The sequence below is a fragment of the Camelus dromedarius genome, chromosome 12, assembly GCF_036321535.1.
Source record: "Camelus dromedarius isolate mCamDro1 chromosome 12, mCamDro1.pat, whole genome shotgun sequence".
In the NCBI taxonomy this organism is placed as follows: Eukaryota; Metazoa; Chordata; class Mammalia; order Artiodactyla; family Camelidae; genus Camelus; species Camelus dromedarius.
In genome coordinates this window covers 9,049,882-9,062,523 of record NC_087447.1, presented here as the reverse complement: position 1 = coordinate 9,062,523, position 12,642 = coordinate 9,049,882, and the positions used below count along the sequence as shown (strand labels likewise).

Sequence of the window (12,642 nt, the reverse complement as noted above, 5' to 3'; positions counted from 1 at the left end):
TATAGGTACATTAGCAAACTAGTTAAGAGGCTGGCCCAGCAGGAAGTTAACTGATTACCTGTATCATCTTACTGGTCTAAGGAACTTAAATGGTTTTAATTCCTGTATGAGTTTTCCCGTGCTGATCTAACAGTGTATCACACACTTGGTGGCCTAAATGGTGTCATTTATTATCTTACTGTTCTGTAGATCGGATGTGTCTTGGGGCTAAATCTGGGCATCACCAGGGCTGTGCTCCTTTCTGGAGGCTCTAAGGGGAGAATCTATTTCCTTACCTTTTCCATCTTCTAGAGGCTCCCTCCTTCCTTGTCTCACTACCCCTCCCTCTGTCTCCAGTGCCAGCAGTGGCTGTTGAGTCTCATCACTGTAATATCTTCTGCCTCCCTCTTCCAAATTTAATCATCTCTGTGATCATACTGGGCGCATTAGATAAAACAAGACAATCATTTTTTTTCAACTTCAGCTAATTAGTAACCTCAATCCCATCTGTTACCTTAATTTTCCTTGGCCATGTTGTTGCTGGTAACTAGGTTCTCGTCCCGTTGCAAAAAGAATTCAGAGACAGGACCCAGAGGTTAAGAAAGTAAAGTGGGGATTTATTAAGGGATGGAGAGTACACTCTCAAGGGGAGAGCAGGCAGGCTCAGGTGAGCAGCGGCCCTGAGTTTCTTTGGCAAGTTGGTTACATAGAGTGTAAAACTGAATGGGTGGAATGTTCACTGGGGAGGGATCTGGGGTCTCATTTCCTGATTGTCATCCCAGCTCCACCTTCCAGAAGGGAGGAGGGATTTTTGTCCTTATTTAGCCTGGATTGGAAGTGTCACGGCATCGGTGCATGATGGGTACTTCTAATCTGCAAGGCTAATTTTATTGAAATGAGGGCATAATGAGCAAAAGGTTACATTCAGATACGGGAGATTTCTGCCTTTTCCCACCTGTCTTTGTCAGCCTCTAGGACACTTGTCACCCCAAAATGTGTGGCCACTTGTCCGCCCAGAGGTTCCTGCCTTTCTCTGCCCAGGGACCCCTGTTGTTTACACTATGTGTGTTTTCCTGCATTTGGCCCGTGCCCCTCCTTTTTGCCCAGTTCCTGCCTTTTGGCCTGTGTCCCCCTTCTTCTGGTCATATCTAGCCAGCTGCCTGCTCTGACAATGTGAGGTAGCACACAAATAATTCACAAGGTCTAGGGACTAGGGAGTGGAGATCTGTGGGGGGAGGTGAGGAGGGGGCCATTCTGTCACAATTCCTGTCAAAAAAAGGAGAAATAAGGAGAAGTTTTTTAATTGCACCAAATTGATACGTTTTTAGAGTTTTACCAAAGCCCAGCCCTACACATGTCTACAAAATCACTCAGTCACTTAGATTTTCTCTGTTGTACTGTTCTTTATCCTCTAAGCAGAAGAAAAAAAATAGTAAAATAAAAAACTCCTGTCGTATATTAATTCTACAGACTGTTGGAAGTACCACTAAAAAAGCCATCTAACCAAAAAAACCCAACATGTGGTAAATATTTACTGGGTTTTACGTTGTTTTCTCTTTTTTTCCCTGCCTTTCATCATCTCTGTACTGAAACGAGCAGGTATCCTCACCTCTCTTCTCTGGATAAGGAAACTCACTCAGCTCTTCATGTAGAAGTGGTGTTTCACAACCACATTCGTGAAGGTCACCAATTACAGAAATTCAGATTTAGTTTGTGCACCATCTCCCACTGCAGTGAGACCAGACCCGTGGTCGTCATTCGCTTATTCAGCAAATATTTCTTGAACACCTTCCCTGGGTCTATTTCTAGTAAAGAAGAAAAAGCAGAAGGTGGTTCCTGCTTTGAAAAGCTAACAAGCATGGCAAATTGACTCATGCACTGTGGGTTTATCTCCTCTCCCACCATAAGTAAAAAAGGTGAAACCACAATGACAATGGCGTAGGGGAAAGGACCGACCTCAGAGGGTGAGTTAACAAGTATCTGGAAAGGAAATGGTGACTACAGGAAAGGACTGGAGCTGGGGGTGTGGTGCAGGAGCGGAGCTCTGCAAGACCCTGGAGGGGTGGTGTGACTCAGGAAAGCCTGGGGCCAGGATCCAGCCTCACAGAGAAGAGAAAGACTAACGATTTAAGTCAGGACAGGGAACTGTATTGAATTCCAGAACCAAGACAGTCAGGTTCCTTCCCACCCCAACCTGCCAGGCAAAAATGTGGCGCCTCCTTTTTTAAGGAAATGAAAAGGTCCATGAAAGAGATCATCAAAACTGCAGGCTTGAGTTCTTCGGAGGCAGAGTGGTGGATTACCCTGTTCCTGGCAAAAGGGAGTTGAAGCCATGAGCAGTGAACCTGATGTCTTTCTTCATCTGACTGTGGTGCTGTAGCTTTTCAAAGCAGGAACTACCTTCTACTTTTTTTTTGCATTAGAAATAGACACAAGGAAGGTGTTGTGTCATGTTCTTCACTGCCCAGCTCTACATCTATGAGCTCACCTCCTCCCAAGTACACTCAGGATATCTCCTCATCTTGCTGGTGGCTTCGCTCTTCATGGGCTTTGGAGTCCTCTCCCTGCTGCTCTGGGTCACCATCTACGTATGAGTTCCCAGGGGTTCCAATGAGGCAGCTTCACTGAATCCCTCCTTTGGTAAGTTAATATTTTAATTATTGCTGGGAATGTTCCACCAGTTGCTCACAATAAAAGCATATATGTGACGAAAGACAAGAACAAAAACAAAACAAAACTGCCGGCTCCCTCAAGTGAAGCCCAGTGGTCAACAGCCAGCAATCCCTACCCATGGACAGAAGTCATAATCTCTTCACTCATGCCTCGCTGAAAACACACACACACACAAAACTTATTGAAGTATAATTTACATACAATCAAATGCACCTGTTTTGTAAATAGACACTTTAATCCTTTTGACAAACATTTACACTCATGAATCTACAAATACCATCGAAGATAGAACATGCCCCCGTCCCAGAAAGTTTCCTCGTGCACCTCTGCAACCCATCCCACCTCGCTCGCACTGCTGGGCCAGGAAATCAACCATCTACTTTTTGTCACTCTGAAGTAGTTTTTCTTTTTCTAGTATTTCATATGAATGGAATCATAGGTATTCTCTTTTGTGCCTGGCTTCTTTCATTCAGTATAATATTTTTAAACTCACCCATGTTGTTACGTGTACTTTGTTCATTTTTCTTGATGACTAGCATTCCACCCTATGGCTATACCACATCTCTTTTATCCCATCCTCTTGATGATCGTTCTGGTTTGGGGCGGTGCTGAACACAACTGTGAAGAACACTTATGGCCAAGTCTTTGTGTGGACACATATTTTCATTTCTTTTGAGTAAACACACCTAGGAGTGAATTGCTGAGTCATGCAATAAGTATATGTTGAACTTTATAAGAACCTGCTGAACAGTTTCCTAAAGTGGTGACATCATTTTTGCATTCCCACCAGTACTATATGAACGTTCCAGTTGCTCCACATCCTTGTCAACGCCCGGTATTATCCATTCTTTACCTGCAGCCCTTTTGGTGGGTGTAGAGTGGTAGCTCATTGTGGTTTTAATTTGCATTTCTTTGAATATACATTGAACCTCTCCCCTCCCTCTGCAAAAGCATCCCTTAGAAAAGAGACAGTTGCCTTATATGTGTGTCTTTATAAAGTGTCCCATATAATGGGGAGGCTGTCTCAATTACTTAATATAATTAATTAAATAATTAAATAATTGCTCAGAGAGAAGAGCAGCCTGAAAGTTTTTTTAAGATGGAATTAGAAGTGGGTGGGAAGGGATAAATTTGGGAGTTTGAGATTTGTAAATGTTAACCAGTAAATATAAAAATAGATAAAAAACAAATTTCTTCTGTATAGCTTAGGGAACTATATTCAATATCTTGTAATAACCTTTAATTAAAAAGAATATGAAAATAAATATATATATTATATACATGACTGGGACATTATGCTGTACACCAGAAACTGACTATACTTCAATTTAAAAAAAAAAGATAAAATTAGATCCCCAGATTTCCTCCTCTGTTCTAAGCAGATGACCAACTGCCCTTTTCTCCACCCCAGCTGAAGCCTGGAAATTTGTTCTCTGTGCATAGTAAAAGCAGAGTCTTGAACTGAGCCACACCAGAAATGGTTGAGGGTCAGGGTCATGTTCCCTAAAATAACTGGACTAAGTAAAGGATTTAGACCTGACTGCTGAGGCCCCCAGATTGCTCACGCTGGGTATATGCCCCCTAGAAGGAGAGTGGAGGGGACTTAGATCACCCTACATCCTGCCCAGGCTGGACCAGCTCCATCTGTGAGCCCCGAACTCCCAATCGCTCTTTTATGTTTCACTGTTACATAGGAACTGAGAATCAAGGATTGTTAGACATTTGAGGATGATGACCTCTTACATCAAAGACAGAAGCAAGACAGAAAAAAGAAACAGAAAGAAAGCAACTTGAGGGAAACAGTGACAAGACAGGAAGTATGGAAAGGAGAGATGTGAGAAGATACTGCATCAGGGAGAGGCTACAGCTCAGTGGCAGAGTGCTTGCTTAGTATGCGCAAGGTCCTGACTTCAATCCCTAGTACCTCCATCCATCGATCAATCAATAAACATAATTACCCACCCCCCCAAAAGAAGATACTACATCTATGGAATAAAAGAATGCTATGAAAAAGGGACAGGGAGCAAAACAAAGCTCCCCCAAATATATTATACTAAATTTTTTACATTATGCAATGTTAACATGTTATAATAAAATATACTGATAGAATTAGAAACTCAAAGGAGGGGTTGGAAGACAAAGTTGAAGGAATCTCTCAGAAAGCAGAGAAAAAGATGAAGAGCTAGAAAATTCGTCAGAAATTATAAGAAACTAGGGCACAAGCCAGCAAGAGCAGAATCTGAGAATCTGAGAACCAAGACAATGGAGAGCAGAAATTGTTGAAAAACAACTCAAGAAAAATGTCCAAAACTGATGATATGAGTTGATAGAATAAAAGGGCTTTTTTTGTCAATGGATGGAAGCAGACCCAGACCTCAGACATCACCATGACACTCAGAGCACTAAGGGACAAAGAGAAGCTCCCTTCTAAAAGATTCCAGTGAGAGGATGACAAATCAACCTGGTAGCAGCCCTCTCAGCAGAAAACTGGAGGCTGGAGGACAACAGAGCAAGGCCTAAAAAGATCTGTGGGAGGATGACTTGTAACCTAGAGTCCAATTCCTAGACAGATCATCAATCAAGAATGGGGCTGAATGTGCCCCATTAACAGACATGCAAAGATTTCAGACATTTTAGCCACACTGCACCCATTTCCAGAAAGCTTCTAGAGGATGTGTTTCACCAAAATGAAGGAGTAAACCAAGAAAGAAAAAGCCACCCCATCTGGAAATCCAGGTCTCAACACAAGAGCGAGGAGAAGGGAGTCCTCAGGGTGATAATGGAGCAGGGAGAGCGCAGGACCACAACTGGGCTGCAGTGCAGAGAGAGCAGCCTGTCCCCTTGGGAGCCACTTGCCAGGCTCTGGGAAAACACCCCAAAGAGGATGACGTTGGTAAAATGCCTAATGTGCTTAAATTTATAGTAAGGAGTTTTACGCTTCCAAGGGAGATTTGGAGAAAAATTAGAAATAGGTATGAAGAAAACAAATCTAACAAAAAAAAAAAAAAATAAGACGAGTGTTAAAGCTAGGAAAAGTTAAAAGTTGGGTAGGAAAGAAAAAGTAATCCCAGTGACTAGCTATGAACACAAGCAGATTAACTCACACCATTTTATTATCTGTTTTCAAGTGGACAGATAGGGCGAGAAGAGGTATGGCTGAGTGGGGCAGGGCAGACGGGCAGGGGGAGGGCTAAACCCTCATTTCCAGTATCAGAAGTCAAGAGGTAACGCCTGCTAGCCACATCCAGAGTGGCAAGGTATGAAGAGACTACGTAATTCTAAAATATGGAAGTAAACCTCAAAAGAATTGGCTAAAATGTTTCGAGAGTTAATCTAGGGAGCAGGGTGTCAGGGTGATTTGTTTCAGAAGAAGCTTTGCAGGACTATTTGACTCTTAAATGCTGTTCATGTATTTCTTTGATTAAAAAGCAAACAACATCAGACAAATATATCTGTGTTGACTTGAGAAAGTAATCACAATGTAATGCTAGGTTAAATCCTAGGGTATAAAATGTATATTCAGCATAATCTCACTTAATGTGGTAAAGCATGTGTGTGGTAGTGGGGGCAGGTAGGAGAAAGATTAGAAGGAAATTTTTCTAAGGGGTAGGAATAGGATAATTTAAGTTTTCTTCTTTATATTTGCCTAGATTTTCTTATTTTTATTTGACAGTTGGCATTTATTAGTTTGTAATTAGGATAGAAAGTGTAAACAAAGATGACGTGTCTGTGGTCAGCAGCTTTGCAAACCCCTCACTGAGATAAGAAGAGGAAATGGCTTACCCACGTACACTCACACACGTTTTAAGTCAAAACCCAATACTCTTTGATAGCATTCTGTTTCTCCAATTGGGATTTCTTCCAGCTGAAAGCTTAGCCATTGTATGACGGCTCAGCTCCTGGGTCAAACATCTCCCTCTTCTTGGAGTTTTTCTTGGAAACAGCACCGCCCTTTCTCTGCTCCATTGAACCTGGTGTTTTGCCCGTGTTATTTACATGAGCTGCCATGTCGATTTGGTGGATGCGGTCTGAAGTCTTCAGTAAGGACCTTGCCATATGTCCCTCCATGTCTTCTGGAGGAGAACCCACGTACGTTGCTCACTGCATGTGCTCAACCAGTATATAAGCATTGTTTTACAGGTGGGGAGCTTGGCTATAAACACAAGCAGATTAACTCATTTACACTTAGTATCTGTTTTCAAGTGCTGTACTCTGAAGCAAGGCACGTAACTCTTGGCTGGCGAGATTGGCTTTTGATGTGGAAGGTTTTACAAGCCTAGTAAGAAAACAGGCCCCCCCACAGCGGTGGCTCGACATCACCTAAAGGCATCTTAGTGGTCAGAGATGAAGGCCCAGGTACTCCCAATAAACTCTTCAGTAATTGACAGGATGCCCCATTAAATAAAACAACTTAAAGAAAGGTATCTCGGCCATTACTGAATGTAGCACAAAGGATGTGTTCAAGCTCTAAGATTAGAACTAAGAACAAAGCAGTTGGGGTGTCTTTTAGATGAATTGAATGCTTATTTTAAACTTGATTTATTTAAAGCAGAGAGATTCAACAGCAGGCTCTGAAGTTAGCCCACCAAATTGGGAGCTGTGAGATCCTGGCTCCCCTACTGCCTCTGCCTGAGTTTTGCAAAGTACATGTTAATCTTCATTTACTTTGGAGTCCTCATCTGTAAAATGAGATGATATCCACCTCAGAGGGCGGTGAGGATCACGTGGGGTAACTCAAGCAATGTGCTTAAAATAATCATTTTCCATTATTATCCACTCAACAGAGGGCACTCCAGCTATCAAAATTTATATAATAAGCTATTGTATACAGAATAGATAAACAACAGGGTCCTACTGTATAGCGCAGGGAACTATATTCAATAGCTTATAATAACATATAATGAAAAAGAATATATATGTATAACTGACTCACTATGCTGTACACCAGAAACTAACACAAAATTGTAAATCAAGTAGACTTTAAAAACTTTTTAAATTAAAAAAATTATATAAAGTTCTGGCATGGGGAGATGTTCCCTGTATATTACTTTTTTTAAAGATTAAAATCAGTATGTTCAGTATGATCCTATTTTTGAAAAGAAAAGCAAGTACAAGTACATTTGACATCAGTAGAGACAAAATTTAAAAGTATACACACCCGAATTTGAATTTAACATGTATCTAATTTTCTGTAGTGCATATATCAGTGGCACAACACAAAAATACGCATTTAAACATATCTAGACCTGCACTGTCCACTTGGGTAGCAACCAGCCACATGTGGTTACTCAAATTGAAGAAAACTGAAATTAAACAAAATGTAAATTTCTGTTCTTCATTCTAGCCATTCTTGAGTGCTCCACAGCCACACGTGGCTGGTGGCCACCTTACTGTACATTGCAGATGTGAACATTTCCATCATCACAGAACGTTCTAATGGACAGCACCAGTCTAGGGGACTCAGGAGAGGGGACTTTTGGATGAACTTTTCTCTTTGCTATAAAATGGGAAGACTTCCTCCTAACTTGCCCAGATGAGTTTAACAAGACATCTCAGAAGACCCTCCTCTTAGATAAGGAAAGCTGCTCACTCTCCATTTTCACCAGGGTTCAACCTATCTACACGTAATTTTCTTTATAATATTTGGGTAATGACCTTGATCATCCCTGTTTTTCTTTCAAATTATCCTTTGATACATGACAATTTCTCAAGACATGAAAAAAGCATGTTTATCAAGGATTATGAGGCTCCTGGGGGTGTCAGAAAGTACAAAGGCTTAGTCAAATAAAGTTCCTGTAACCCCATCCAACGACAGAACCATTGTCACCTTGACTCAGTTCTCAAAGCTCTTAAGTATTCAAGTCAAAAATAAAGTGCATTTCAGGGGCTCCGCAAAACCTCACTATATGAAGCCAAGGGCGTTAAAGGCAGCACGGGCTTACTGTCATCACATGACACTTCAGGAGGTGAGAACCTACTGGTGGTTTGATTATTAACCAGAGCAGAACAGGTGAACACGCCCGTTTGTTCCCCAGGGAGAACCCTGTATCGGCTGGCCTGTGCTGTCCTCTGGCGCCCCCAAACGGGTGCTTAGGGTTTATCACACATAGAAAATTAAAACCCTAATATTTACCGCTTATGATGAACTAAAGACTTTCAGCTTTGGTTTCTCTACAAGTTCATGTGCCTTCTCTTTCAAGTGACAGTTTACAAAACCAGGATAATCAGATCAAGGTGTCACACCAAAAAGACTATTGTGGTTCTAGAGGATTAGCCCCCAAAAGATGCTAGAGCTACTTTTTAGATTGTTCAGTGATTTGTATATTATTTTTAAGCATACAAAGAAGTATAGATAATGATACATTCATGTATTTTACACTTCAGCTGAACACCTCGAATACTACAGATTTGTTGGAAATCCTGATCCTATTTCCCTGTCTTCTTGGAGGTAAAAATAAAATTTAGGATAGTGTTTTTCAGATCTGTGTGTTTTATACTTGCACAACCTGTATAGGTATTCATAAACACATATAGTATTGATTTGTGCGTTTCAAATTTTTTTCAGAAAATTCGTGTCCTACCGTATCATTCTGAAGGTCTTGCTTTTACTGATCAACATTGTGTTTAAAATTTATTCATGTTAATACAGACACATATATGAAGATATATATATGTTAATATAGACCTGATTCATTTTTTACTGCTGAAAAATTCCTCGTGTAACTATTCCCATTTTATTTATCTATTCTCCTTACAATAATCTCATGGAAATGAGATAATTCATCTTTTTCTTACTAACACATTTGAATTCTTTTTATATTCTGAACGCTGATCCTTTGCTTGGTCATCTGATTTGCCAAATTACTTCTTTCAGTCTGTGGCTTATCTGTTCTGTTTGTTTATGAAATCTTTACAAATACAAGACATTTACATTTCAAAGACAAATATGTCTCTCTTATCGTTTTTTCGTGTATGAGTCTTGCGAAATCCTTCTGTATCCCAAGGTCATAGGTAAAGAATTTTAAAGACTTTCTTTTTACATTCAGATGCTTAATCCTCCTTGGTTTTGTGTATGTATTTGTTAAGAGGTGGATGTCTGTCCGTGTGAGATTTTCTTTGGCAGAGTGCATATTAGAATAGCCTTGGGAGCTTTTTAAAAAAACCAGTTTCTGGGCCTCATCCCAGAATTGATGAAATCTTAATCCCTGAGGGCGGAGCTGAGACATCAGGACTTTAAAACAAAAAACAAAAAAAATCCCCAGCAACTCCCCCAGGTGGTTCTAAGGTGCAATCAGGATTGAGAACTTCTGCTCAAAGGTCAGACCAAGAGTAGAACTGCCGGGGTGTCTCTCATGAGGTGAATGTTATATCGTTAACTATACTGGATGTGGCCAGTAGTCTGTAAAGTGATTATTAACTATTTATGGTTCACTTATGGTTACTTATGGAGAGTTCCAGTTGCTTCACATCTTTGAAAACACATGGCATTATTATTCCAATTAAGTGATAAAGAAACCATACCCAGAGAGTTTAGGTGATTGGAGGACTTGCCTAAAAATCATAGCAGGTACCTGTGTTCTCCACCATCTTTGACATCCTGCATCACCATTCGTACATGTTGCTTCTGGCAAATGCGCTTCACTCACTAGCATCCCTGGACAAGGACATTGGCAATATTTTTGGTTCTCTATACCCAACTTGGCTCCGAAATTCAACCTCAGTGTGGAGGGATTCACCATACAACTGACTTCTCCTGAATTTATGAGGTCAGCCATGAGCCCGGGCTTTCAAAACACACAGAAACATCAGATTAAGGGGGTCACTGACTGTTAACCGATGAGTTGATCTGCAAATGCCAGTTGACAATTTGTCAAGTTTACAAAAATGTATGTGTTCCTAACTGTGTGCCAAGAAGCAGGCAAGATGTTCTAAGAGTTTCGGAAAGCTGGATTCCTCCTAAGGCAGGATTTCCGCTCTTCAGATATATTGAGGCTCTAATGTAAATGAGACAGGCCTTATGCAACTCAGTTTTAAATTATCAGTAAAGAGTTTTAAGTGATATGCTTTTAAAAATTATTTATTTATTATATATATTTGGGTTTGGTGGGGGTGTTTTGTTTTTTGTTTTGGTAGGGGGAGGTAATTAAGTTTATTTATTTATCTTTTTTGATGGAGATACCAGGATTGAACCCAGGACCTCATGCATGCTAAGCATGTGCTCTACCACTGAGCTATACCCACCTCACCAAGTGATATGCTTTTAAAGAAGTGATTCATGTGAGCTGGATATTTGGACTAACTGACCTTGGAATTTCTTTCCTACTCTGTATGTCTAGGGATTTATGAGATAAGGAAGGCTTTATGGCTGAAAACAAAACAGATTCTCCCTGGTCATGGTAGGCAGGCTCTAAGACAGCCCCAGGTGGTCATTGTCCCCTGCTATTCACGCCCTTGTATTGTCCCCTCCACGCTGAATAGGGCTGACCCGTGTAGCCTGTTGGATGCTGTGGTCATGACGGTATGTGACTTCTGAGCTAGGTCACAGAAAGGCATTGAAGCTTCTGCCTTGCTCTCTCTTGAACTGCCCACTCCAGTAGCCCTTTGGGGAGATCCTTGAGAAGAGGGATGACTTCTTGCCAACAGTTAGCACTAACTTGCCACCCATGAGAGCAAGTCACCTCGGGAGCAGGTCCTCCAGGACTAATCACTCTTCAGTATCTGTATCTGACATCTTGACCACAGCCTAGTGAGACACTTGGGGCCAGATCTACCCAGATAAGCTGCACTTGATTTCCTGACCCCCAGAAACAATGTGCAATAATAAATATTTGTTGGGTTTTTTTTTTAAGTCACTAAGCATTGGTGGAATTTGTTATGCAATGATAGATAACTTATACAATAGTTTTCTTACAAATGCATCACCAACCTATTAGCAAGAAAGCAATTCTAATGGGGAAGGTATAGCTCAATGGTAGAGTGCGTGCTTTACATGCATGGGGTCCTGGGTTCAATCCCCAGTACCTCCATTAAAAAAATTAAAATAAATAAGTAAATAAACCTGATTACCTCCCTCCCCCACCAAAAAAAAAAAAACCTAAAAAAAAAGAAAGCAATTCTAATAATTTAAAAGCCTTTAAATATTATTACTCCCACAAATTCTGAAAGAGGCAGATAATTACAAGGAAGTCTTAGAGAAGGTGAATTATTTCTTTAATTCTTGGGGATTAGATTATAGGATAAAAAGGTATCTCAGATTTCAATGCATTTTTGTTCATACTTGCACTGTCAGGTTATTGCTATTTTAAAAACCACCTGGCAATTCACTTATGGCCTTAGAATATTAGGCTTATAGGTGCATACATGGTATATGTGTGATTTAGAAAAAAGTTTTGCAACTTTTTAAAGTACTGAAAATATCGCTAGCTAGCATTCTACACACTCCTGTTATTACCAATCTGTTTTTCCCACTTGGATGAATGGTCACGATTATTCTTAGAGAAAGGTTTGGCTTGTGGGCAAACTCATCTTTGATAATCTTTCTCAGCTCCGCTCACAGAAAAGGTGGGGGGTTTTAAAAATAATCAAAGCCAGAACAACAACAATAAAATAATAAGAATAATAAAAACAAAGACAGTTTACTATTGCTACTATAGCAAATTACTGAAAACTTAGTGGCTTAAAACAACACAAATTTATTATCTTACAGTTCTAGAGATCAGAAGTTCAAAATACATCTCACTGAGCTAAAAATCAAGATGTCATCAGGCCTGCATCCCTTCTGAAGACTGGAGGGGGAAATCAGTTTCCTTGCAGTTTATAGAAGCCATGTGCATCCCTTGGTTCATGGCCCCTTCCTTCATCTTCAAAGCCAGCAGTATAGCATCTTCAAATCTCTTTCTTTCTCTGACCTCTGCTGTTTCCATTGTCACATCTTCTGTGAGTCTCCTGTCTCCCCCTTTCCCTTATAAGGACCCCTGTGATCACATTGAT

General features: G+C 40.5%; 1 non-coding gene across 1 annotated transcript; it reads left to right on the top strand.

Annotated features, from left to right (window-relative positions):
• Positions 1-11,605: 11,605 nt before the first annotated feature.
• On the top strand, positions 11,606-11,678 carry TRNAV-UAC (transfer RNA valine (anticodon UAC)). The gene has a single exon. It is a non-coding gene; the product is annotated as a tRNA-Val (tRNA).
• The last annotated feature ends 964 nt before the right edge of the window (positions 11,679-12,642 follow it).